The following is a 27,482-nucleotide window of genomic DNA, read 5'->3' on the forward strand; positions in this document are numbered from 1 at the left end:
CCTAATCCTATTAATATGGGTTTCCTCTCTTCTTTTTTTAATTAATCTAGCCAATGGGCCATCAATTTTGTTTATTTTTTCAAAGAACCAGCTTTTTGTTTGGTTTATTTTGGTTATGGTTTTCTGATTTTCTATTTGGTTAATCTCTGCTTTTAATTTGGTTATCTGGCTTCTTCTAGTAGCTTTAGGTCCCATTTTTTCCTGTTTTTCTAGCTGTTTTAATTGCAACATGAGATTATTTACTTGGTCTGTCTCCATTCTCTTGATGTGGGCACTGAGGGCAATAAATTTGCCCCTCAGGACTGCTTTTGCTGTGTCCCACAAGTTTCTTTGTGAGGTGTTTTCATTTTCATTGAATTGTAGGAAATGCTTTATTTCTTCTCTGATCTCTTCTGTTATCCAGGCATTGTTAAGGAGTGTGCTGTTCAATTTCCATGTATTGGAGAAATTTCTGCGGTATGCTTTGTTATTGAGAGCTAGCTTGATTCCACTGTGGTCAGATAGGATACAGGGGATTATGTCGATCCCTTTGTATTTGCTTAAGTTCCTTGCATGAACTATGATATGGTCTATTTTGGAGAAAGTTCCGTGAGCTGCTGAGAAGAATGTGTACTGTGTTGTTTTAGGGTGAAATACTCGGTAGATGTCAGTTAATTCCGCTTGAAGTATGGCCTCTCTTAATTCGGTAGCTTCTTTGCCAATCCTCTGGTTGGTAGACCTGTCCTTTGGTGAGAGTGGTGTGTTAAAGTCTCCTAGTATTATCGTATTGGGATCTATTTTATTGAATGCAATTTTTTTTAAGAAAAAAAATCCTCTTGTTTCCATTTGCTGGAGCTCATTTCAATAATTATTATTTTATGTGGTCAGAGATTTCTGTTCTTTTTTTTTTTTTTTTGGTCGGTCATGGGACTTGAACTCTGGGCCTGGGCGCTGTCCCTCAGCTCTTCAGCTCAAGGTGAGCGCTCTACCACTTGAGCTACAGCGCCACTTCCAGTTTTCTGGTGGTTTATTGGAGATAGGAGTCTCACGGTCTGTCCTGCCCAGGATGGCTTTGAACCGCAATCCTCAGATCTCAGTCTCCTGAGTAGCTAGGATTACAGGCGTGAGCCACCAGCGCCGGGCGAGATTTTTGTTCTTTTAGAAGAAGGAAAAAGGATATTTGTAATTGTACCCAGAATTTTGTAACTTGTGATAAAATTATTTGTACATATAGCCTTTTCGATATTTCCAGAACCATGACTGACCTGGTTCATCTTTCCTCCCCTACCACAGTGTCTGACATAGATAACTCTTGAAAAATGTTAGTCCCTCCTTCTCCCCATCTCCCCATGTAGCCACATGACTCCTGGTAGTTTCATTTTTTTCCCCAGAGTCAGCATTCCATTCTTCCTGCTGAGTGAGGAAACTGCTGACTGCCCCCAGGCAGTTGTATTTTGGGGAAACAACACTAATGAACGGTTACAAAGTTTACTTACCTAAAACTGATTACTGTACTATAGACTTAAGGCATAGCTTCAAAAATAGGCTTTCAATACTGTTTGGATAGTGGGTTGTTCTGCTGTATGTGATATCTCATTGAGGATGCAGAGTCCAAATCTGAGCAGTAAGTTTTGTATTTGGTATGAAGGAACTCTCCAGAAGTGTTTGCCACTGTGGTCTTGTTTTTAGAATTCCTGCTTCCTTTCTTTGGCAGATCAGTTATTCATTAGTGGAAAAAAATGGTAAGGAAAGTGTTCTTATGGAGGTTGGTGTTTATTATAATTATTAATTTATAATAACTAATATTATTTGTACTAATGGCTGAGGGCTGGTGGCTCATATCTATAATCCTAGCTACTTAGGAGGCTGAGGTCTGAGAATTAAAATTCAAAGCAAGCAGGAGCAGATAAATCTAAGAGACTCTTACCTCCAATTAAACAGCTGTATTGGATGTGTGGCTGAGGTGGTAGAATGCCGGCCATGAGGGGAATAATGTGAGAGACCCTGAGTTCAAACTCCCATTCTGACAAAAAATTATACCAATATGTCTTTTTTTTATGTTTAGTTATGAGCGCCCTTTTAAATCCTACAATTTGGCTTTCTTTTATATTACTTTGTGTTAGTGGGTATTTTTGTAAGTTTTTGTCTCTAAACTTAATTTTAATTGCAACAAATATCCTGCCCTTCTTTGACATCCTGCTTCAACAGAGGATCAGCAATGTAGGCTGGGCGTGTGTGTGTGTGTGTATGTGTGTGTGTGTGTGTGTGTGTGTGTGTGTGTGTGTGTGTGTGTGTGTGTGTGTGTGTGTGTGTGTGTGTGTGTGTGTGTGTGTGCGCTTTAACTCAAGGCCTGGGTTCTGTTCCTCAACTTTTTATTTTTATCTAACATTTGCTCAAGGCTAGCACTCTTACCAGTTGAGCCACAGCTCCACTACTGGATTTTTTGGTGGTAAATTGGAGATAAGGGTCTCATCAGACTTTCCTGTCCAGGCTAGCTTCAAACTGTGATTCCTAGATCTCAGCCTTCTGAGTAGCTAGGATTACAGGTGTAAGTCATAAGCGACTCATGAAGTTGGGCTAACTTTACAACTCAGCTTAATACAACCAATAACAAATATAGAGGAATAAGATGTACTAAAGGGATAGAGGAATCAAATTATTTAGTTGTCTTTTCATGGATACTTGACTCCATCTTAGTTTCCAGACTCCTTAAGGGGCATGCCTTGTGTAGAGCTTATAGTTCTAATACAATTTTTACACAAAGTAAATGTCTGATAAATGTGACAAATGACTGATACACCCTTAGTGTTTCATTGTAGGGGATATAATTACAAAGAAAGTGCTAATAGCTATATTGGGCTGGGGATATAGCTCAGTGATAGAATAATTGCCCAGCACATGTGAAACCCTGAATTCAAACCCTACCACCACAATAAATGACTAACTACAATAAAATCAATTATTTAGGCTAGGAATGTGGCTCAGTTAATAGAGTGTTTGCCTAGCATGCACAAGACCCCTGTGTTCAATCCTCAACACACACAGGAAGGAGGAGGAGGAGAAAAGGAGGAGGAGGAAGCCAGGCATAGAGGTACATGCCTGTAACTTCCAGCACTCACAAGGCAGGAGAATTTTGAGCTCCAGAGCAACCTGGACTATTGGTATCATGTTCTTGTGAACATGTTTTAGAAATGTCTCTTAGGATCTGGTCTGCAATATTACCTGGATTAAGAAGATTGGCTGAAGGGACCCAACATTATGAGGTGAAAGGCTTTTTTTTCCTGGTGTCTAAATACAAGCTGTAAGAACAAAATGTTTCTCATTAAGATACCACTGATGTTTCTCTCCATTAATCCCATCTTCTTTCAAAGCTAACAAGTGTGTATAATGATTCCACATCAAAGACTCTTTTTAATGGTTTAGGAGATGTGAATTTTTATTAGAACAAAGCACAATTCACAGCCCACAACAAAGCAATTTGTTGGTTATTTTTGAGCTGATTTATGAACGAAATGGGTTGGATTCTCATTATGTGTGCTACTGAAGTCTGCTTCAAAAGTCTTTAACCTGGCCGGGCACTGGTGGCTCACGCCCATAATTCTAGCTACGAAGGAGGCTGAGATCTGAGGATCACAGTTCTGCCTGGGCAGGAAAGTCTGTGATACTCTTATCTCCAGTTAGCCACCGGCAAACCAGGAGTGATGCTATGATGTATCAAGTCATTAGCCTTAAGCTGAAGAGCTGAGGGACAGTATCCAGGCCCAGAGTTCAAGCCTCATGACTGACCCCTCCCCCCCACAAAAAAGTCTTTCACTTATTTTTGCCTTTCCTCTCACTGGTTCCCTTTATTTATACTCTTGACATCTGTACCTAGTTACATAGCATTATAAGTATCTACTTTCTCTGCTATTTACCCCCATTAGACTATAAGGTCCTTGTGTGCAGGTACAGAAACTTGTTCAGTAGCATATTCAGTGCCTTGCACAGGGCTTGCCTGAGGATAGGCACTCAACAAACATCTGTTAAGTGGAGCCCAGGGCCACTGACTCATGCCTGTACTCCTACCTACTCAGGAGGCTGAGACCTGAGGATCACAGTTCGAAGCCAGCTCTGCCAGGAAAGCCTATGTGAGATTCTTATCTCCAATGAACTACTAAAAAGCCAGAAGAGAAGATGTGGCTTAAGTGGTAGACTTCCAGGCTTGATGAAAAAGCTAAGGGACAGTGCCCAGGCCCTACGTTTAAACCTCAGGACCAGCTCTCCCTCTCACACAAATCTGTTAATAAATGACAGTGCCTTACATTTATATAGTGATTTAAGCTTATCAAGTACTTTCCTATTTTGACTCTCAGGATACTCTTGATTTTTCTAGTTCCTTTGGCTGGAACCTCCTAGCTGAGGTGTGAGAGTGCAGAATTTGGCATGAAATGGAGGAGGGGTTGATTGCTATGCTTGACAGGAGGAAGATGTGGCTGTGTCTTGTGTATATGTTTATCCAACTTGGGGAAGGGAAGGGGAATAACAAAATGGTGAGACAAAGGACAAAGGGTGAACCTATGCAACAGCCACACTCACAAGATACTATGTTGTAAATGAAGTTTGCAACCTGGGATGGGGAGGGAAAGTAGGAGAAAAGGAGGGAGGGGGCAACAATGTTCAACAAGAAATGTACTCATTACCTTCCTTATGTAACTGTAACCCTTCTGTACATCCTCCTTGCAATTAAAAAAAAAAGTGTTGGTCAGAGGATTGGCAGAGGCCTTGGAGATGCCTCATTTTTCCCATGGCCAACATTTTTCCTCGAGGGGAGGAGAATGATGCTGATATGGTTCCAGCAGATGTTGATTGGAGTCTGAAAAAGTGTTTTGGGAAAGCACAGTCAGGATTTACTTGCTGATGTTAACTGTATCTACTAATTGTATAAAGTTAGGCTTAATTGTAGTCAGTTCTTCTTTATATATAGCACTAAATGTGGAAAGCAAAGGAGAGGGCAAAAAAGGCTGGGCGCTGGTGGCTCACACCACCTGTAGTCCTAGCTATATATATAGGAGGCAATCCTCAGATCTCAGCCTCCTGAGTAGCTAGGATTACAGGCATGAGCTACCGGCGTCCAGTTTATGTGATTCTATCTCCAATTAACCACCAGAAAACTGGAAGTGGGGCTATGACTCTAAGTGGTAGAGCACTAGCTTTGGGTGAAAAAGCTTAAGAGGCAGTGCCCAGACCCTGAGTTGAAGCCCTAAGTAAATAAAAAAGAAGTTAAAAGGAACCAGGTGCTGGTCGTTCATGCCTATAACCTTAGTTACTTAGGAGGCTGAGATCTGAAAATGATGGTTCAAAGCCAACCTAGGCAGGGAAGTCTGTGAAAGTCTCTTATCTCCAATTAACCATTAAGAAGCTGTTTGTGGAATTGTGGCTCAAGTGGTAGAATGTTAGCTATGAGCAGAAAAAACTAAGTGAAAGTGCCTAGGCCCTGTGTTAAAGTTCTAGTACTGGCACCCAAAGAAAAATAAAGTTAGAAGGAAGATGACAAGTTGCTGGGGAATGTAGTTCAGTGGAAACGCCAGTACTTAGGCTGTAATAGCCTTGGGTTCATTCCTCAGCACCCTAAAACCAAACCAAACCAAACCAAAATAGATGACAAGCAACAAGTAAATTTGTTAGTCTTGAGTCAGCTTCACACAACACACCCAGAATCATAAAGCATTAGCAACAATGGCCGCATTCCATATGTATTTGCTTAGTTTACCAGATACATTATTTATACACAGAAACTTACAAGTTTCACTCATAACTTCCAACTAATGAGTACTTATAGGTTAAAATCTTTACATATTTTATTCCTCAGAGGAACCCTGTGGTAATAATATAAAAGGTGACAGATAAGGAATTATGGTTCAGGAAGTAGAGGTCTGGCTCAAATCGCAGAGTGCCAGCCTTGAGGGGAAAAGGCCAAGCAAGAGCTCAAGACCCCAAGTTCAAGACCCAGTAACTATGTGCATGTCCAGACACACACATACAAAAAAGAAAAAAGAAAAACACGGTTCAGAGAGATCAACCTGGCTGAGACTTCATAATTCTAGGTCTTAATTCTTGGACTAAGTTGTCTCACACATATAGCCCACACATATATACAGTTTAACTATGGGCAAGTGTCCTTTTACCTATATCATATATATTATGTGTATATACACATATATATATACATATATATTTACATTGATGATATACACATGGTTTGTACATGTGTTTCTCCTGCGCCTCTGGAGGGCAGACACTGGCTCCATGTTCTGTCCCTATATTTTGGATCATTTACACATAAATCGGTGCTCAGTAGAATATTTCGATGCAGGGTATCCTGAAAGTGGGTAGAGGTGGCGAGAGGCAGTGAAAACACCTAGAGAGGCCTTCATTCCAATTTATAGATCACCTGAGCCTGTATTAGGTGCTGGGGGATACAATCAACCCCGTCAGCCTCTATGGCTCCCGGAGAGGGGAGGAATGGGGTGAGCTTTCTTAGAAGAGGTAGGCCACAGTCAAGAACAAGGTTATGTAAATCACCCCAAGGTCAATTTCCATCAGCAGAAAAGAAAACCCGAGAAATCACAGATCGCCCCTGTTTACGGGGCTCGCGCTGACACGCACACCGGGGTCCATGGAAGGAAGTAGGTCAAATGGAAAACAAAACAAAAACCCCGAACTCCTGGGATTGAATTTGACCAGCCCCGGAGCTGGGACCGGCTGTGAGGGGGAGATAAAGGCCCGCGCCCCGCAACCCCGAGGAGATAAAGGGGTACAGACACCCCGGCCTCCTCGCCGCCCGCTTTTCCGTGTGTGTCCCCTGGATCCCCAGGGATGAGGTTTCCCTCGCGGACCACGAGGAAAACCGGGCGCCCCTCGGCTCGCTTCCCCCGTGGGGCCCCCCCTCCCGCCCCCCCCAACCCCGGGCCCTTTGTGAAACGCCCCCAATTGTGCCTCATCGGCAGGGGCCACTTCCCGCGTCCGGACCGGACTCCCCGAGGGCTCAAAGGTGAGGGCTGCGCGGGGTCCGGGTGTCCCTAGAACCCGGGTGGGTTCTCCACCTTCCCCCCTTCCTCTCCCCCCTCCGACCCCCACCCCCGGCCCCATGTCCCCGAATTCGTCCCCTCCTGACCCTCTCCCTCCTCACTCCCTCCTTTCCCTTTCGTCTCCCGCGCCGGGTCTGGAGGCGGGGCGAGGGCTCCGGACCGCGCGAGAGTTGTGCCCAAATCCCGCGAGACTCGCCTGTGCCGCGGCTGCCGCGGCCTCTTACGTCTCCCTCCCTTTGACAAGTCGCCGCCGCTGCAGCAAAAAATAAAGGACGCGGCCGGCCGCCACTGCCGCCGCCGCCGCCGCCGCCGCCGCGGCTGCCACCGGGGCTCGGGCTCGGCCGCACCCCATCCCTCGCCAGCTCCGGAACCTCGTATGGTAAGGGCCTCTTCGTTGGCCCTCTCGGCCCTCCGGGGTGTGCGCTCGGGCCAGGAGGCCGACCCCGGGCCGTTCCCGGGCCGCCTGTGACTGGGATGGGGGGGGGGGGGTTGCCGAGGTCCCGGTGGGCGGAAGGCCTGAGGGAGCGCTCCCCGCGCGGTGCCGACTCCGCGGCTCCCCCAAGGCCTCCCGCCCGCCCCAGGCTCGTCCGAAGCCGCGGGAGAAGCCGAGGAGACCCGCCCCTCGGGCCGCCGGGCTGGATGGACATCTCCCTCAGCCCCGCCGGGGTCGTGCCGCTGACCTTCCCCCCCCAACCCCCCTCAGCCCTTTATCCGCTAACGAGCCCGGGGAAGGGGGCGGCTCGGGGCCGGGGCGCGGCTCTGGGGGGTGGGGGGAAAGCGATGTGACCCCAGTGTCCCCCATGCCTGGCTTTTTTTTTTTTTTTTTTTGAGGGGTGGAGGTTGAGACCGCCGTCTTTCTCTTCCATCGTCTCTGCGTGTGGGGTGGGGTGGGGTGTGTGGTGGGATGGGGGGGGGCAGCAGCTTCATCATCTGGTAAACCTTTTCTCCAAATCTCCCGCCCCAGTGTCATCATTTTTAGCCTTGGCTAAAGCCCCCCCCTCGGAGGAAAGAGACGAGGCTTGCCCGCAGCGTGTTAGTCTTCAGGATGAGATGAGGGCCATGACAGGAGCTGTCCCAGGGAACACAGTGATGGGTGGCAGGTTCCTGGGAGACACGAGGACAGAAGCCCGGTACTACCTTCTCCCAGGAAGTTATGTAAAAAGACAACAGTGTCTAGCTTAGGCTGTGGAGACACAGGGACAGGATTTTTGCCTTAAGTGTAAAAGCCAAGTGACTCCACTTTGAAGCTATCATCTAATAGGAATCACGAATTGGAGTGAAATAACTCATCTCCAGAGATAGCATTTCGGTGTTAATATTTTGATGTCTTTCCGAATAGGTACATTTCTCCACCGTGATTCCCGTCCCCTTAATATTACTGGGTTCATCCTTGTATGAAATTTCCTCATTTTTTGAGGGGGGCATGGGAGGAAATCACATTGTAGATTGATTTATTTTTCTTTTTTAAGAAATTTTAAGTAGTTGTACAAAAGGGTTTCATTTTATCTATGTTCAGAGAATGATTTATTTGATAATTTATTTGACCTGTTTGGTTGAAACAGGCTTCTTGTTCTTTTTCATAGGCTGGACCATCTCCTTATTGTCCCTTTCATCGACCTACTTCCACAAACGATCTTTAGCCTTGTTTTAAGTCAGACATTGAGGGTGTGTGTGTGTGTGTGTGTGTGTGTGTGTGTGTGTGTGTGTGTGTGTGTGTGTGTGTGTGTGTGTGTGTGTGTGTGTGTGTGTGTGTGTGTGTGTGTGTCTGTGTGTGTCTGTGTGTGTGTGTCTGTGTGTGTGTGTCTGTGTGTGTGTGTCTGTGTGTGTGTGTCTGTGTGTGTGTGTGTCTGTGTGTCTGTGTGTGTGTGTGTGTGTGTCTGTGTGTCTGTGTGTCTGTGTGTCTGTGTGTCTGTGTGTCTGTGTGTCTGTGTGTCTGTGTGTGTCTGTGTGTGTGTGTCTGTGTGTGTGTGTCTGTGTGTGTGTTGCCTTGCTTGAACTCAGGGCCTGAGCACTGTCCTTTAGCTTCTCCTACCCCTCACCTCAAAGCTGATTCTTACCACTTGAACCACAGCTCCCCTTCTGGCTTTTGAAGTGGTTAATTGGGATTTTTCATGAACTTGGCTGGCTTTGAGATACTATCCTCAGATCTCAGTCTCTTGAGTAACTGGGATTATAGACCTGAGCCACCAGTACCCAGCAAGAATTTTTCTATTTAGGTCTATAGTAGATTAAAAATACAGTTCTGTTTTTGTGGGTATTCCAAAAGAGTCAGTGTTTATAAAAAGCAAAGAAATTTATGATTAAACATGTGGGAAGAAACTTATTTTACTCAAGGTTTCATAAAATTGATTTCCACTGGTTATTTTTAGATCAAAATTATGTGACATTGTTACATAGTGCTCTTTATGTGATTATCCTGGGGTGGTGTTGTGCCTTTGATTATGTGTTTCTAAAGCAAAAGTGTTTATATAAACAAAAGTATCTTAGGTGCCTGTGTTATGCATATGTGCACATACTTATACACATAGGTATTCTCATCTACACAGATTTGTATAATCTCAAAAGTAAGTTAAAATGTGTTGTTATATTATTTGCAGAATAAACTGACAAATTACAAACTCCCAAATTACATGACAGGATTGTATGGCATAATGAGATAGCTGAGGAGGTTGGAAATCTGGAGGTTTAAAAAAATCGGATAGATCGTCATCAGTCTTGGGTTGTTGTCATTGGAGTGGATTGAATGACCTATAAAGGCCTCATGTAATTCTAAACTTATATGAATTTTGCTTTCTCTAAGGTTCTTACCACTTTGCTTCTTAAATTTCCAGTCATGCTATTTGCATATGACACTGATTTGCTAGTCACGTATTTCACTCCCAATTTAGAGATGCTGGTGGTGAATGGAGACAAAAGCAAATGTAAATTCATCAGTTAGTTAACTCATCAATAGAAGCATATTTGGAAAATCCCATTTGTTGAAAGGACTTTCAGGTAATAAGTTTTTGATCAGGATGAATTGGTTAGAAGAGTCTGCACGTAATTGATAGTAAAACATTTCTAGTGTCCTAAACATTTCTTTTCTCCAACGAGTAAGAATGAACTATTCCTTAATATTTTAACTGGAAAAACAGTGAAAGGATTGTCTTTATTGGACAACTGATTTTTATCATTCAGATGTTTAGAACGTAGATGACAATAGTAATAATTTTGTGGTTTGGGATGTAGGGAAAAGTGTATGTTGCATAAAAACAAACTTGTGAAACAAAACTTGAGTTTTAGGCAGAAGCCAGAAGATCTCTAAGTTCAAGGACACTTTAGGTAGATAGATAGTTCTAAGCCAGGCTGAGCTATATAGCGAGACTCTGTCTTGAAAAACAAGTTAAGACCTTGAATTTTATAGTTGAACAACTATATAAGTAACAAGCCATTGAAGATACTGTTTATCATAAATCAAACTTTGGCTTAATGGACATAGAAATAGACACATGAATTGTTATGGGCATTCTGGAGATGATCGTCTTTTAGAAGACACAAAATATTGGCTAAATAATTTTAAAAGCTTACAAAGCTAGCAAGTTCAGATTTGTGTGTGTGTGTGTGTGTGTGTGTGTGTGTGTGTGTGTGTGTGTGTATGTGTGTATGTGTATGTCTGAGAGCGCGTGCGCATGTGTGCTGATACTGAGGTTTGAACTCATGATGTTGAGATCTTAGTCAGGGCTAAGTTTCTCTATCATATGAGTAATGATGGATCTTGCAGGCTTTTTTCCCTGGCTAGCTTTAAACCATAATCCTCTAGGGTTTTGTTTTTCGTTTGTTTTGTTTTCTTATATTGGTGCTGGTATTGGGATTTGAACTCAGGACATTGAGATCTTAGGGCTAAGGTTCTCTACCAGTTGAGCCACGATGGAGTCTTGCAGGCTTTTTTCCCTGGGCTAGGTTTAGACCACAATCCTGTATCTGGTTAGTATGTTTTACCCCTTACTGATGTAAGGATGCTTAGACTTTCATGATTTTAGTTTGTTTTACTGTTACTTAACTTGCCTTCTTAATTAATGGAGCATTAACTTTCAGATGTGATCCCTAGGCAGAGAAATATGACAGTTGAATCATGACTTATTAGATCTTATTTTTTAAAATTTATTTTCTTTTTTCCTCTTCCTCTTCCTCCTGCTGCTCTTTTTGTTTGTTTGTTCTGGTCCTCAGGCTCGAACTCTGGGTCTGGGCACTGTCCCTGAGCTTTTGTGCTCAAGGCCAGTGCTCTACCACTTGAGCTACAGCTCTACTTTTTGCTGCTTTTTGTAGTTAATTAGAAATGAATCTCATGGACTTTTCTGCCTGGGCAGGCTTTGAACTGCAATCCTCAGATTTCAGCCTCCTGAGTAGGTAGAATTATAGATGTAAACTAGTGTCCAACTTAATTAAAAAAAAAAGACTTACAAAAAATTGCAAAAATAGGTACAGAGTTCTTACATACTCTTCGTTCAGCATTTCCTAATGTTTATCTTTCAGGCAGATTTCTGTAAGTAGAATTGATGGGTCAAAGGGTAAATATTCATATAGTTTTGTTAGATGATCCCCAGATTTTCCCACTTGTGTTGTATCTATTTGCCTTCCTTCCAGGGACATCTAGGACACCTGTTATTTTTTCCACAGCTTTGCTAACAGATTATGTTGTCATGTTTTTTTAATTTTTTTTTCTTTTTTTGGTGAGAGATAGGTGATTTTAAAATGTGCTCTGCAGTCATTGTGAAAGGGCCTGTGGTTGGTAGATTCTTGGAGCTTGAAAATGAAATACATTATCTACTAATATTGCACTGATACATAAAGGTTATTGATTGAAATGCAAAATTTCTGGCCCACTCTAGCTTGTTCATTTGAAACATTCTTCATTTAATGGAGGTATTGCATTGATTACTAATGCCTGTGCTCTGAAACACTTGGGAAGTTTCACAATGGATATCTGAAATTTTAAGAAGGTCTTTTTTTCTTCTAGAATTTATTTATGAAATAGTAGTTAATAGTAGTTAATTCTCATCACAGGTTAATTATTTTGAACACAATACATATTGACATCTATGTTATAGTAGTTATTTTGAACAGTAATTGCATGGTTCCATAAGGAAAGAGTGTCAGTCTTAAAATGAAATTGAGAGGTTAAAGCTCTGGATTAGCACAATCCTATCAGATTTTAATGATGCCAAGAAACCAAGACCACATAAAAATATTCCCATCCTACAGATTAACAACTTCTGATAGCAAGGTTGGAAGTTTAGGTTCTTTTCCAGAAAGGACACTGCTCCAGATGCTAGGAACACATTAATTAAAAATCTGGGCTGAGATAGAGTGCTTGTCTGGCATGTTTTATGTCCCACGTTCAGTCCCTGTCACTCAAAACAAAAACACCACAACCTTCACTCCCCCCCCCCCCCCCAAAAAAAAAGTAACTTGTACTTAAGGAGCTTATTTTCTGGTAGTTTTCTGATGAACTGATATTCCCAGGAAAACAAGATGTTGAGTGCTGGTTGTGAATGGAACTACTAGAGAGCTGGTTTAGTTGTAAAAGTAAAATCACCTTTGGTATATCACAAATCTCAGGTAATATTTGATTTTATTGGTGACAAAAAGAAACCCATGAAGAGTCATAGGCTGATGATTTCTTTTGTTCACTATTCTTTGGTTTCATTTGCCTGGTTTTGATTTCAAGTTTATTATATAACTTTAAGTTGTATCATACAATGTTTTTTTTTTGGGGGGTCCGGTCGTGGGGCCTGAACTCTGGGCCTGGGCGCTATCCCTCAGCTCTTCAGCTCAAGGCTAGCGCTCTACCACTTGAGCCACAGTGCCACTTCCGGCTTTTTTCCTTTTTGCTTATGGTGCTGAGGAATCGAACCCAGGGCCTCAGGCATGCAAGGCAAGCGCTCTACCACTGAGCCACCCTTCCCAGCCCTGTATCATACAATGTTTTGATATACATATACATAAATAAGCAACATATCCCTTGTCTCACATGTTACTGTTTTGTGTGTGTTTTAGAGTATCTAAAATCTGCCATATAATACAGCATTGTTAACTAGAGTCCTGTATTTTAGGTGCTAATATTTTCATCTGTTTATCCAGATAATTTTGAACCTTTTTAACTTCATTTTTTAACTTCATATTTATATCTGTATCTATCTATATGTAGTACTTTTAAAGATGATCAAATAAAAAAGATTATTAGGTCTTTCTCTGTATTTGGCTTTTTTCATTCAAACCTCTGGGTTCATCTATTTTGTAGTGAATAGTATTATTCCTTCCCTGTCTCTTTTCTCCCCTTCTAGAGTCTCACTATGTAATCCAGATTGCCATTGGATGCACAGGTCTCATTTCTTGACTATTTGAGTAATGCGACAGTGAACGCAAGAATGTAGATATCCTTATGAGGCAATGATTTTGTTTCCTTTTGGGTATATATCCAGAAGACAATTTCTGGCTCACATGCTAGCTTCATTTTGTTACCCATAATACCTATTCCGGTTACATTTTCACCAATAGTATGTATTACCATTTTCCCATATTTTTCTCAACACTGGTTATCTTTTGTCTTTTTAAATAATATCTATCATAGCCCCACACTGGTGGCTCATGGCTATTATCCTAGCTACTCAGAAGACTGAGATCTGAGGATCGTATTTTGAAGCCAATACAGACAGGAAAGTCCCTGAGACTCTTATTTCCAATTAACCACCAGAAAACTGGAAGTGTTGCTTTGGCTCAAAGTGGTAGACTGTTAGCCTGGAGCAAAAAAGCTCAGGAACTACCCCCAGGCCCTGAGTTCAAACCCAGGACCAACCAAAAAAAAAAGAAAAAAAAGAAAAAAATTGCCTTCCTAACTGGTATGAGGTGATTTTGCTTTGCATTGCTTTGTTTTGATTTGCATTCCCATGGTGATTAGTGATGTTGAGCATCTTTTCATGTACCTATTGGTTATTTTGAAGTTGGTTTTGGAGAAATATCTATTCTACTTTTACATTGCTACTATTTGGTTGTGTAAGTTCTTTGTGTATTTTAGATATTAACCCATGATCAGATAAATGGTTTACAAATATTTTCAGTCAGTAGGCTGCTTTTTAATTTTGTTGAGTGTTTTCTTTGTTGTACAGAAACCTTCTATTTATTTTGATGCCTATCCTCATAATTTCTTCATGAACTTTTTTTTTTTTTTTTTTTTTTTTTTGCTGGGCCTGAACTCTGGGCCTGGGCACTGTCCCTCAGCTCTTCTGCTCAAGGCTAGTGCTCTACCACTTGAGTCACAGCGCCACTTCCAGCTTTTTCTGCTTATGTGGTGCTGAGGAATTGAACCCAGGGCCTCATGCATGAAGCACTCTACCACTGAGACACCTTCCCAGCCCTCATAATTGCTTCAGAATCTCTTTTTAGAAATATAGTATGAACATGTAACTTGTCAGTCCTAAGTGTTATCTATGATTCTTCTCTTTAGATCCATCAGTAAATCCCCTTGGCTATTTTTTTTTTTTTGGGTTCTCTCCCCAACTCCCATCAAGGGACTTGAACTCAGGGCCTGGTGCTGTCCCTGAGTTCTTTTGCTAAAGGCTGGTACATTACTACTTTGATCCTTGGCTGTATTTTCTAAGTGTATAAATTTATAATTTTTTGAATACTGAGTCTCACACATACTAGGCAAATTATCTCTAACCCCTATATTTCTTTAAAAAAAGGTCTTTAAGTAGTTGTACAAAGGAGTTGCCATTTAACAAAGCAGTTTATGAATACAGTGCATCCTGATCAGTGCCACCCCTTTCAGCATTCTCACCCATCCCTCCCCTACCCACTCCTTCCCTCATTCTTCTTAATTTTGAAGGTTAAACATTGAATTCTTGACCATGTTCTCCTCCTCTCTTCCTTTGTCTACCCTTTTCCCCTTGACCTCATCCCACAGTACCTACATCCTAGTGTTTGTTTTGTTGATCTTTGCCTTTGCCTTTCTTTCTTTTCTTTTTTTCTTTTCCTTTTTCTTCTTTCCTTTCCTTTGCTTCCTTTGCTTCCTTTCCTTTCCCCCCTCCCCCCCCTCCCCTCAGTCATAGGGCTTGAACTCTGGGCCTGGGCACTGCCCCTGAGCTCTTCAGCTCAAGGCTAGTACTCTACTACTTTGAGCCACAGTGCCGCTTCCAGTTTTCTGGTGGTAATTGGAGATAAGAGTCTTATGGACATTCTTGCCCAGGGTGGCTTTGAACTGTGATCCTCAGATCACAGCCTCCTGAGTAGCTTAAGATTACAGGTGTGAGCCACTGGTGCCCAGCCTGCCTTTGCCTAAGGATAAATAGTTATAAGCAATCCCAAAATAATTCTAAAGAATTAAAAGTAATTCTATGGATTATTATTATTATTATTATTTTGCCAGTCTTGGGGCTTGAACTCAGGGCATGAGCTCTGTAGCTGAGCCTCCCTGTGCTCAAGGCTAGCACTCTTACCACTTGAGCCACAACATCATGTCTGGCTTTTTCTGAGTAGTTTGCTGGAGATAAGAGTCTCATGGACTTTCCTGCCAGGCTGGCTTTGAACCTCGATCCTCAGATCTCAGCCTCATGAACAGCTAGGATTACAGGTGTGAGCTACTGGTGCCTGGCCTCTAAAGAATTATTATTTATTTATTTATTTTTGAGTCCTGTCATGGGGCCTGAACTCTGGGCCTGGGCGCTGTCCCTCAGCTCTTCAGCTCAAGGCTAGCGCTCTACCACTTGAGCCACAGCGCCACTTCCGGCTTTTTTCTTTTTGCTTATGTGGTGCTGAGGAATCAAACTCAGGGCCTAAGGCATGCAAGGCAAGTGCTCTACCACTGAGCCACCTTCCCAGCCCCATCTCTAAAGAATTATTTAGAGGAACTATTTAAGTTCTCCTTTGAATCTATTGTATTTCAGTTAATATATTTATATGTACTTGCATGCCACTCAATGTAACTGCTATGGTGAATAGTGCTGCAATGAACATGTTTAACCCCTGTGATTCTAATCTGTTATTTCATCATCTAGCCTTATTATCGTGGTATAAATTACCATCATCTCTTGCTTGGGTAATTATAAGTCTCTTAACTGGCTTTCCTGCTTTCTCACTTGATCTCTAATAAGCTATTTTGTACTTCATGTCTACAATAATATGTGTGTATCTTTACCTACCTACCTAATTTTCCTGTGGGATCTCACTATGCTGTTCAGACTGGTTTTGAATTTTTTATTTTTATTTTTATTTTTGCCAATCTTGGGGTTTGAACTCAGAGCCTGGGCTCCGTCCCTGAGTTCATTTGCTCAAGGCTAACATTCTACCACTTAAGCCACAGCGCCACTTCCCGCTTTTTCTGTTTATGTGGTACTGAGGAATTGAACCCAGGGCTTCATGCAATGCTAGGCAAGCACTCTACTACTAAGCCACAATCCCAGCTCCTGGCTTTGATTTTCCTATCTCAGCTTTTCAAGTAACTGGAACTGTGTAGGCTTCTACCATCATGAATGATTATCCTTCACTCTTCTTTCTTTTCTTCTCTTCTCTTCTTCTTCTTTTTTTTTGGTAAAAGAGGTGGTGGTAGAAATGTGGGAAGCAGAGCATAGAAATGGCCAGCCTTGAGTTGGACATGGTGGCTCATGCCTGTAATCCTAGCTGTTGGGTGGTGGAGGTGAGAGGATCAAGGTTTAAGGCCAGCTTGGGCATATCATTTTATGAAACTCCCATTTCAGTGCACACCTGTCATCTCTAGTGACATGGGAAGAATAAGTAGGAGGATTGCTGCCCAGGTTGACCTGGGCATAAGGTGAGTCTCCCCCCTTGAAAATAACCAAATAATAACCAAATAAACAGGGGGCTGGAGGCATGGCTGAAGTGATTGATAGAACCCATGCCTAGCAAGCTTAAGATGTTGAGTTCAAACCTCAGAACTACTCCTGTTCTCTCTTCCTGGGGGGCCAGACAACATGTGCTTTTTTTCGTTTCTTTCTTTGTTTCTTTCTTTCTTCGTTTCTTCTTTCGTTTCTTCCTTTGTTCCTTCCTTCCTTCCTTCCTTTCTTTTCTTTTCTTTTTTTTTTTCTTTTTTTTTTTTTTTTGTCGGTCGTGGGGCTTGAACTCTAGGCCTGAGTGCTGTCCCTCAGCTCTTCAGCTCAAGGCGAGCGCTCTACCACTTGAGCTACAGCGCCACTTCTGGTTTTTTTTCTGGTGGTTTATTGGAGATAGGAGTCTCACGGTCTCTCCTGCCCGGGCTGGCTTTGAACCGCGATCCTCAGATCTCAGCCTCCTGAGTAGCTAGGATTACAGGCGTGAGCCACCAGCGCCCGGCTTCTTTGCTTTTCTTTTCTTTTCTTTTTTGAGCTAAAGTGGTATCCTGAGTCAGGAGCATTATGTGGGAATTCAGGACTTCTCAGTGACAGTAAGGCGGAATTTTAGGGATACATATTGCTTTGACTTTTAAAAACATGTTACTCGTTCTGTTTTGCCAAGAAGAGGAACAGATATTAGAAAAGAACTGTGATTGTTTGTGAGGATCAGATTTTACTATGGATACGTGAATATGGTGAATCTTTTTTGCCTAGAAACATCAAGATTTTCTTGGTAGACCAGAAAATTCAACACTAATGAGCAAAGTTAAGTGAACTATTGAGTGCAAACAAGTTGTGGAAAATACCTTACATTCACTTTAGTGTATAAAATAATTTTGAGAAGATATTCTTTTTTGCTGTAACAGTACTGAGGTTTGAACTCAGGCCGTGAGTTCTCACTTGGCTTTTTTTCTGCTCAAGGCTGGCACTCTACCATGTGAGCCATGCCTTTACATCTGACTTTCTTGGATAATTGGAGACAAGTGTCTTAGATTTGTGTTCCTTGGGCTGGCTTGGAACCTCGATCCTCATTTTCTTCATCAGTTTTTAATCACACGCTGTGATATATACATTTGATAAACTTACATAGGGGAAAGAAGTTGCTGCTGGAGGGATGAGTCCTTGAATAACCTCAGCCTCTAGTTACTTTTTAAAATGATGTTGTTCCTTTGGAAAACTGCCAGAGTGTGAGTAGTGGACTTCTGCATTGTATTGTTTTGCATGCTTGATCTTTTAAATAAATGATTGAAAGCAGAAGGTACTTGGCATTATGAATTAGCCAAGATGGACCAGTATAATTGGAATGTTCTTTAAAAAATGTTTTTACTGGGAATTGACCAGGGTCTAATACATGCTAGGCAAGCACTCTTACCACTGAGCTACATCCTCCAGATTCAAGCCTAGGTATTTTAATAGACATGTAATTTAGATTTAAACTGTAGTTCTAATAGGAAAACTGTTAGCTCTCTTAAACTAGTCTTTATTTTTTACTAGTGAGATTCAATAATATTGAGATGGTTTTGATTATATGTTTTATTATGTATAGAGGCTAGGACTTTTCTGAAAGTAAAAAAAATTATTAGCTTCTGAAAAGGTGGATATGTAGAAAGAGTGAAATACTATACAAATTTTGTGTTTTGTTTCTATTGTTCCTTTTGAAAGTGGTTTGAATTGTGTTGGTTAATTTAAATTGCTCTGAAGCTGTGTGTTGGTGGCTCATGACTAGTTCTAGCTACTCAGGAGGCTGGGGTCTGAATATCATGGTTTGAAGCCAGCTGGGGCAGAAAAGTGCTCTTATTTCCAGTTAACCACCTAAAACTCAAAAGTGGTGCTGTGGCTCAGTGTTAGAGCACTACCCTTGAACAAAAAAAGCTCAGGGATAGTGTCCAGGTCCTGAGTTCAAGCCCCATGTCTGACATACAAACATACATACAAATTGCTCTGAGATATTACGAAGGACATTTTCAAAACTCTTAAGGTATGCTATCTAAAGGAATAAAGTCAGATGCAACATCACAGAATCACTTTAAATTGACGGTTGGCAAAATGTGACCTTGTTTTCCAAAATTTTAAGGACCTACTGAATATTTCATTTTAAAACTATTATTTAAGATGTCCTTCAGATCTCTCAATGTTAGTTTTTGTCTTTTATGAGTCCCTGTACTACCTCCTATCACCATCCTCTTTGTCTTGTCTGCCATCTGTTGGTTTGGCTCCTTATTTCAGAATAGGCAGGCAGGAAAGGTTGTTGTTTTTTTTTAGAGCTGCTATTAGCTTTTATTGAATACCCACAATGGGCTAGGCACTGTGTCAGATACTTTATATACATAATCTCATTTAATTTAGTCCTCACAACAACCCTGTGAGGTAGGTGATATTTGCTCCATTCATTTTGCAAATGGAGAAATTGAAGCACAAGATTAAACATCTTACCAATGTTTGCATAGCCAATTATATGCTGGAGAAGAATTTGAACCCAGATATGCCTCTCCTTCACTAGACCTATCTTTTCAAAGGGGAGTTTCTTAGATTAATATCACATTCTTTTGAAGCCATTCCAAATTATGCTACCCTATTTTGCAGAAGCCCTCAGTCTCTGTTTCTGCTGTCCAGAATCAGTTGAGCCAGAGAATGGTGAGTGTCAAATGAACAATCTAAGAAATGTTAGAACTCTGTAGCCCTTAGAGCTTACATGAAAGTAGCTGGGGGAGGAGGGAAACAAGGGCTTCAGTTCTGCAGTCCTGCTTTCCTACAGCTCAGGAAAGGGTTTTTATATACAAGATAAAACTAGTCCTGTTGTTGTTCAGTGAGCTGGAGGGCTTATGTCCTGTTACTGCTGATAAAGTCCAAAAGTACCAGCGGCCCATAGAACTACAAAGAGTAACCATGACTGTGCAATATTGTCTGCAAGGTTTTTTTTTCTGTGACTTTTATTTAATGAATACAAGCAAATCATATTCAAATACTGCCTTTTTTCTGAGAAAGCTGTTAGTTGGTCAGATATTGTTATAAGACGTAAAAATAGGAGTAATTACATGGGAGAATTTAGCATGTAGATTGCTAATAAATTCGTATCAAATTACTTCTCTCCCTCCCTCCCTCCCTCTCTCTTTCCTTCCCTCCTTCCTTCTTTCCTTCCTTCCTATTTTGTTTTTTGCAGTCCTGGATAGAATCCAGAACCTCAGATATGCTAATGCTAGGCAAGTGCTCTATCACCAAACTTGACTCCCAGCTCTACAAATGATTTTTTTTTATGGTACTTTCTACAAATATAATATGATCTTAGTAAATTTATAGTCACTTATGCCTGACTTGGATTTCTGTGTTAGAGATTATATGCAGTTCTAGGCAGGTGATTCAATTCCTACTCAGCATTTTCTCTTTATTACAGATCATTTTGGACATACATTAATATAATAGTAGAGAACTGAGGAGCTCCTATGTACCAAACATTGAGCTTCAAGAATTACCAACTCAAAAGCATGCCTTGTTTCTTCTATAGTCTTCTATATTTCTATTCACCCACACCTCTAATCCTTGGATTGTTTTAAACCAAATTCCATTTATATGTAATTTGTACATTTCAGGCATTTCAGTATTGATCTCTAAAAGAATCTTTTTTTTTTTTTTGGTCCATTGTGGGGCTGAACTCTGGACCTGGGCGCTGTCTCTCAGCTCTTCAGCTCAAGGCTAGCACTCTTACCACTTGAGCCACAGTGGCACTTCCAGCCTTTTCTGCTTATGTGGTGCTGAGGAATTGAACCCAGGACCTCATGCATGCAAGGCAAGCACTCTACCCCTGAGCCACCTTCCCAGCCCAAGAATCTCTTTTATAACATGGCTATAATATATTATCATACTCTAAAATTTTATTGCAAGTTCTTGTGTGTGCAAATCAGGCCCTTACAAGTGTTCTATCACTGGGCTGGGAAGGTGGCTCAGTGGTAGAGCGCTTGCCTTGCATGCATGAGGCCCTGGGTTCGATTCCTCAGTACCACATAAGCAGAAAGAAAAAAAAAAAACGGAAGTGGTGCTGTGGCTCTAGTGGTAGAGTGCTAGCCTTGAGCTGAAGAGCTGAAGGACAGCGCCCAGGCCCAGAGTTCAGGACCCACGACCGGACCCCAAAAAAAACAAGTGTTCTATCACTGAGCTCAACCCCTGACCATATAGATAATTCTATATAATATCACATGTGTAACCAGGTTTCATATTTCTTTGATATATAGATAAACATATGGCTTATTTACTTGAAGTGAGATCAAAATAAAGTCCATAGTTTGATTATTTTATTAAGCCACTTTTAATCTTTAGATTCATTTCATTTCTTTCTTTCTTTTCCTCCTTCCAATTGTATTTTAAGAAACCAAGTTTCCTATGTTCTTACTTTGCTAATAACTTCTATACAATGTCATTTAATGTGTTCATTTGTCTTCTGAATTTCATATAAATTGACAACTAGTATTGTTTTGATTTTTAAAAATACATAATAGTGATTTGTGTTTTATCAGGAGGTACATAAGGTCTTAATTGCTGTTTGTGATGTTAGCAGTGATTGATGGTTATTGCTTAGACTTGTTAATTTATCACAGACTACAAAATAGCAAAATTTTATCATTCCTGTGTGTCAGATGCTGTAACTTGTATGGTTATCACTAGTACTCTGATGATTTGACAGATTTCTATGGTGGAATTTCTCTACTGCATGAGTCCAAGCCTTTATTGTTCAAACATGCGAGAACATTGGGGAATATTAAATGTGTAGACTTAGTTGAAAGGCTGTCTGGCAAATAAAATCCGTATAAGAAATACACAGCTGGGGCTGGAAAGGTGGCTCAGTGGTAGAGCGCTTGCCTTGCATGCCTGAGGCCCTGGGTTCGATTCCCCAGCACCACATAAGCAAAAAGAAAAAAGCCGGAAGTGGAGCTATGGCTCAAGTGGTAGAGTGCTAGCCTTGAGCTGAAGAGCTGAGGGACAGCACCCAGGCCCAGAGTTCAGGCCCCACGACCGGACCCAAAAAAAAAAAAAATACACAGCTTATAGCCAGGTGCCAGTGGCTCACACCTGTAACCCTACCTACTCAGGAGGCTGAGATCTGAGGATCACAGTTCAAAGCCAACCCAGGCAGGAAAGTCCACAGACAGGACTCTTATCTCCAATAAACACTCAGAAAACTGGAAGTGGTGCTGTGGCTCAAGTGGTAGAGTGCTCGCCTTGAGCTGAAGAACTAAGGGACAGCGCGTAGGCCCAGAGTTCAAGCCCCATGACTAAAAAAAAGAAAAAAAGAAAAAAAAAACAAAGAAGAAATACACAGCTTGTGATGTAGAGTGTAGAGCTGGTCATTGGGATTTGTTGACAATGTTCATATTAAGAAATTTCAGGGGCTGGGAAGGTGTCTCAGTGGTAGAGTGCTTGCCTTATGTGCATGAAGCGCTGAGTTCAATTCCTGAGCACCATATAAACAGAAAAAAAAGCTGGAATTGGCCCTGTGGTTCAGGTGGTAGAGCATTAGCCTTGAGCTGAAGAGCTGATGAGCTGAGGAATAGCACCTAGGCCTAGAGTTCAGGCCCCAGGACTGGCAAAAAAAAAAAAAAAAAAAAAAAAAAAAAAAAAAATTTCAAAAGTAATTTGTATAGGGCAGCAGTTTTTAAGTTTCCTCAGCCAGATTTTGCAGCATGATCTTGTGTGTGAATCAGATTAACAAAATACTGAGTTTACATAGCACAACCTAATTTTTCATTAAAGGTTGTCAAAGAACTGGAGCAGCAGTACTTGTTAATGTAGCTTCTTGACAAAAGAGTTTTAAGGTCAGATAAACTTGAGAAATGTGTACTTTAATCTTTCTTGGAATCCCATAGTACAAATTAGCATGTGATTACAGTAAAGAAACCTGGTTAGCATTAACCTAGAATTTTCCAAATTTATATGATCATTGAACCTTTTCTCCCTTATAAAGATCTGAAGAATGTTGGGAATCTGGCTTAGTGGTAGAGTGCTTGCCTAATATTCATGAAGCCCTAGGTTTGATTCCTCAGTACCACATAAACAGAAAAGGCCTGAAGTGGCACTGTGGCTCAAGTGGTAGAGTGCCAGCCTTGAGCCAAAGAAGCTCAAGGATAGTGCCTAGGCCCTGAGTTTAAGCCCCAGGACTGGCAAAAAAAAATAGCTGAAGTAGAGATCTGAGAAATAAATTTTGGAAAATGTTGGATTGGAGGATTTGAATGAAGTAAAGAAAAATAGCCAGTGATGAAGAGTGTATGTTAATATTCAATGACATCGAGAAACTTTTTGTTGTTGTTGATCTTGGGGCTTGAATTTAGAGCCTGGGTTCTTTTTTACTCAAGGTTAGGACTCTACCATTTTGAGCCACAACTCCACTTCTGGCTTTCTGGTAGTTAATTGGAGATCAGAGTCTCATGGACTTTCCTGCACTTTCTTGCCTTGGCTGGCTTTGAATTAGTTTTGTCGCTTAGATTTTTCACTAAAATAATTTTCCTTTAGGCATGTCACAATAGAGATTTCCTGCAGGTTTTTCACTGGCTTAACACTAACGTTGACAATTTAATATAGATATAAGACTTAAGCCAGGTGTCAGTGGCTCATGCTGTAATCTTAGCTACTCAGGAGGCTGAGATCCGAGGATCACAGTTCAAAACCAGCTTGGGCAGGAAAGTCCATGAGACTCTAATCTCCAATAAACCACCAGAAAACTGGAAGTGACATTGTTGCTCAAGTGGTAGAAGGCTAGCCTTGAGCTGAAGAGCTGAGGGACAGCGCCCAGGGTCAAGTTCAACCCACAACCAAAAGAAAAAAAAAAGACTTAATCACAGTGTTTGAATAAGAAAAACAAAAGTAAGCAAACAAGAAAACCAATAGAGATTTGTCTATTATAGGAAATGGTGCTGATCTGCGTTGAAAATTGAAGCCTTAAAGATCTGGCTTCCTACCATTTGTGGTGAACAAAGCAATTACTTGCTCTTTAGCTTTGCTCTATGTAGTTGGTTCAAAGCTCAAGCTTAAGTAAACTTACTGTTTGGCCTTTTATCTTACTATATGGGAAGGGTAGACAATGTGTTTATGTTTAGGGAAGCACTATTTTTTCTGTCAGCTCATTTTTGAGTGAGAGCTACAAATCTAGCTCTGAATGCTGAGCTGACATATAATAATATAATAATGTAACTATAATTACTTAAACAAAAATGACTAGGAGAATTAAAAGTGATATTTGCTTAATATGTAATTCCTTGGAATAGGTGAGTTTATTGTACATGCTCCATCAGGAAGAACATGATGAATAATGGAAAAACCACACTTCTATGTTTACTTTGTTGAGATAAGGCCTAATTATATACTCTGGTCTGGTGGCTTGACCTTACTATGCAGCCCAGGCTGACTTTAAACTCTCAATCTTCCTGGCCTCAGCTTAGTGTTGTGATTACAGGTGTATACTACATTGCCTTGCTCTATATTCTCCCCACTTATTTTTAACAACATTGGATTCAGCTGTGCCTGATCCAGCTGTTTCTACCCTCCTCAAATTGATTTTGGAAAGCTTTCAAATTAATAGTAAAGTTGAAAGTACAGTATGAGCATCCATATACTTTTCATATAGGTCACAATTATAACATTTTGCTGTAATTGCTTTTTCTCTTCATATATCTATACTTATAGATATATGAATGCATAAAAATGAAATTTAAAAATGGCTTATTCCACAAAACATGGTGTTTTCAAGATCCATCCATGCTGTGGCTATAGCAAAATTTATTTCACTTATGGCTAATATTCTATTGTATGCATATATTATACTTTATTCATTCATTTGTTGAGAGTGGGTTGTTTCTGTCTTTTAGCTATTGTAAGGGAAGAAAAACTTGTCTGCTTCTGAATGGACTTAAATCCACAATAATGGCTCATGTTCAGTTTGATAGGAGTTAGAGAACCCTGTGCCTTTGAAAACCAGATGGGCAGCACTATAATTGATTAGACCTGCTCTAAGATTAATATATGGAAGTAGGTAAAATGCAGGCAAACTCTTAAGAAACACATGTAGTTTCCCAGAGCAAGTTCTGAAGGCTGAAATGGGTGGGACTAGTAGAAATGTGAGAAAGAGGTTGCCATATAAAGGATCAAAGATTATAGGTTAGCTCTTGGGTAGTTTGAGTTATGACTCTAAGCGACTGTTTTATAATGATATAGGAGGCATGTAGGGGACCATTAGGATAGAGAGGAGCTGGAAGAGATAGGGGAGTTAATTTTAGATGTAATTTTGGAGTAGGAAACATTGATTTAGCCATGTTATCAGGCATTTGAAATCTGTTCTCAGGATCTCTGGCCTCTTCGATCGTGACCAGAAGTAGTTTTGATGAAGTATCACTAAAATACAGTGAAATTTCCCACGTTAATGAAACTATCTGACATGTTTACAATCGTTAGTATTACAGTACAACTCTTTTTTTTTCACTGCCCCTCAAAATTTCCTTATACCTCCCCACTGCCTTTGTTTGCTGTAATAGTGGGGTTTTGAATCAGCTCTTACATTTAGGTCTATGAAGTAACATGAATTGGGGTGTGTGTGTGTGTGTGTGTGTGTGTGTGTGTGTGTGTGTGTGTGTGTGTGTGTGTGTGTGTGTGTGTGTGTGTGTGTGTGTGTGTGTGTGTGTGTGTGTGTGTGTGTGTGTGTGTGTGTGTGTGTGTGTGTGTGTATGTTGATTTTTTTTGGATTTTTTTAATATAGTATGGAATTAGGGTCATGTAACTACCTCCATCATCATGGTATAGTTCATTTTCATCATTGTTCAGAAGTTTTCCTTTTCTTCTTTGCTGTTAATCTTCACCTATTCCTAAGCTACCATTCACTTGGATACCATTCATCTTTTTTCCCCTTTATTCTTCTTTTCTAATCACATTAGTTTTGCTGCTTCTAGAATATATACACACACACATTTCTCCCAGTATAGCCAGTTTTAGCACCTTTCATTGAAGAGATTATCTTTTCTTCTCTATTGAGAAAGGATAAGGTAGCTTGACACCTTAGTTAAAAATCAGTTGGCCATAAGTATGTGGATCTGTTTCTGAACTAGTAGTTTAGTTCTCTAGATTGCTATCTTAATGCAATGCCACAAGTCTTGATTACTGTAACTTTATATTAAGCATCAAAGTCCTGTAATGTAAGTTCTCCAACTTAGTTGTTTATCAGAATTACTTTGATATTCTCAGATCTTCTTTTTATTTTATCCATTTATTTTTTTTATGCCAGTTCTGAAGCTTGAACTTAGGGACTAGGCACTGCCTTGAGCTGCTTTTATGCTCAAAGCTAACGCTCTACTACAAGAGCCACAGCTCTACTTCTGGCTTTTTGGTGGTTAATTGGTGGTTAGCATCTCAAGGGTTTTCCTGTCCAGGCTGGCTTTGGACCATGATCCTCAGATCTCAATCTCCTGAGTAGCTTACAGGTGTAAGCCACTGGTGGGCTTCCTTTTGATTGTTTTTAGTTGGTTTTGTTATGCTGCCCAGGCTTCTCTCAAATCCTTTAGCTCCAGTGGTCCTCCTGCCTCTCCTTTGACTGCTATGATTATAGGTATGTATGGCCATACTTAGCTATACTTTTGCATTTCTCCTGCCTCTTCCTCTCCCATTACTTCCCCCCACTCCCAGCCTGTTGTTTGAAATAATTTTATAATCTTGAGTGACTGTTTAGGAAGTATATATTTTAGCCAGGTGTGGTGGCCAATGCCTGTAAATGCTAACTACTTGGGAGACAAAGATCAGGAGGAACATGGTTCAAGGCCAGTCTGTACAAAATGTTTAAGAGCTCCTCCCCTATATTAACCAGTAAAAAGTTGGGCATGTTGGCATGCACCTCTCATCTGAGTTACTTTGGGAAACCTAAATAGGATCATGGTCCAGGCTAGGCCCTGAAAAACAGGTGTTCCTGTTTGAAAAATAAAAATGTGAGGGGCCATGATGAAGTGGTAGAGCACCTGCCTATCAACCATAGACAAATCCAATACTAGCAAAAATAAAAATAATGAAATGAATAAATGAAATAAATGCATAAAGAACATGTTTTATCTGTGAATGAACTGAATTGGCAGCTGACTTATGCAAAACTGAAGTTTTTAATTAACAAAAATTAGAGTGAGATAGAACATGTGAAACCACCATGATAATGATAAGTAGTGTGATTTAGTGGTTGGGAGGCCAGATATAAGACTTTCTGTTTAAATTCTTAACTAATTGCTGTCACTTTGACAGTAAACTATTCAGCCTCTATGCCTGCTTCATTTCCTGACAAGTGGGGGTAATAAGAGCACCTACTCTTAAAACTCCTGCCACGTACAAATTAGTGCACTTTAGAGATATTGCTCTGTTTACCTAGAGAATGCAAGAAACCTTTAGAATTGGATTAACTTAGTTATAATAACTTTTAGACAAACTTATAGGAACCTTCTGTTTAAATCTTGTCAGCTACCCTCATTTATTTCAGCTTTAGAAAGATAGTTGTAGTGCTAATTTTTCTTTCTTCCTCCAGTTCCTTGGTAGTTTTCCAACTCTACTGTTTTTGTTGGTGAAT

The 27,482-nt window shown here is 40.8% G+C and overlaps 1 protein-coding gene across 3 annotated transcripts in view; it reads left to right on the forward strand.

Annotated features, from left to right (window-relative positions):
- Window positions 1-7,196: 7,196 nt before the first annotated feature.
- Herc1 (HECT and RLD domain containing E3 ubiquitin protein ligase family member 1) overlaps window positions 7,197-27,482 on the forward strand; it is a 178,223-nt gene continuing 157,937 nt past the window's right edge. For all 3 annotated transcript variants that reach the window (XM_069995206.1, XM_069995205.1, XM_069995207.1), the window contains exon 1: window positions 7,197-7,425. The gene's annotated coding sequence lies outside the window, so the exon portion shown is untranslated. The remainder of the gene's footprint in view (window positions 7,426-27,482) is intronic.

Source organism: Dipodomys merriami, unplaced genomic scaffold (assembly GCF_024711535.1).
Source record: "Dipodomys merriami isolate MVZ:Mamm:240054 unplaced genomic scaffold, mDipMer1.0.p SCAF_48, whole genome shotgun sequence".
NCBI classification, from domain to species: domain Eukaryota; kingdom Metazoa; phylum Chordata; class Mammalia; order Rodentia; family Heteromyidae; genus Dipodomys; species Dipodomys merriami.